The sequence below is a fragment of the Wasmannia auropunctata genome, unplaced genomic scaffold, assembly GCF_000956235.1.
Source record: "Wasmannia auropunctata unplaced genomic scaffold, wasmannia.A_1.0 LD336111.1, whole genome shotgun sequence".
In the NCBI taxonomy this organism is placed as follows: Eukaryota; Metazoa; Arthropoda; class Insecta; order Hymenoptera; family Formicidae; genus Wasmannia; species Wasmannia auropunctata.
This window is the reverse complement of record NW_012026779.1, coordinates 193,097-193,541: the sequence shown is the minus strand read 5'-3', so window position 1 is coordinate 193,541 and position 445 is coordinate 193,097.

The window sequence follows — 445 nt, the reverse complement described above, 5'->3', positions numbered from 1 at the left end:
GAGAGAAAAAGTAAAATAAGAGCGGGAGAGAAAATCGCGAATAGACTAGACGCGAGTAGCGAAATAGACGTTGTGAACGTTAGTAGCGAAGCGCGAATAGAGTTAGGGCAGCAAGAAAGAAGAGACGACTTACCGGATATTCATGCCGATGAGACGATGCTGTACATCCGAGATGACGACGAGATTCCGGAGCATCAGACGATGATTCCGAAGGAGTGCAGCACACCTGTAAAGGAGAAAAGTGTGAAATCGTCACGCGAAGATGCCGAGGACGACACACGTACCAGAATTCCGTTGAAGCAGCAGCCCAAGTGGAAGCAAATGTTTGCGGATATACGCAACGGTGACATCCCAAGGATGAATTATCACCTGGAGGAGCGAGACTTCACGGGTGAACAGGAGAAGACATTTAAGCAGAGACAGTTGGACCTGAAACAGAAAGAAA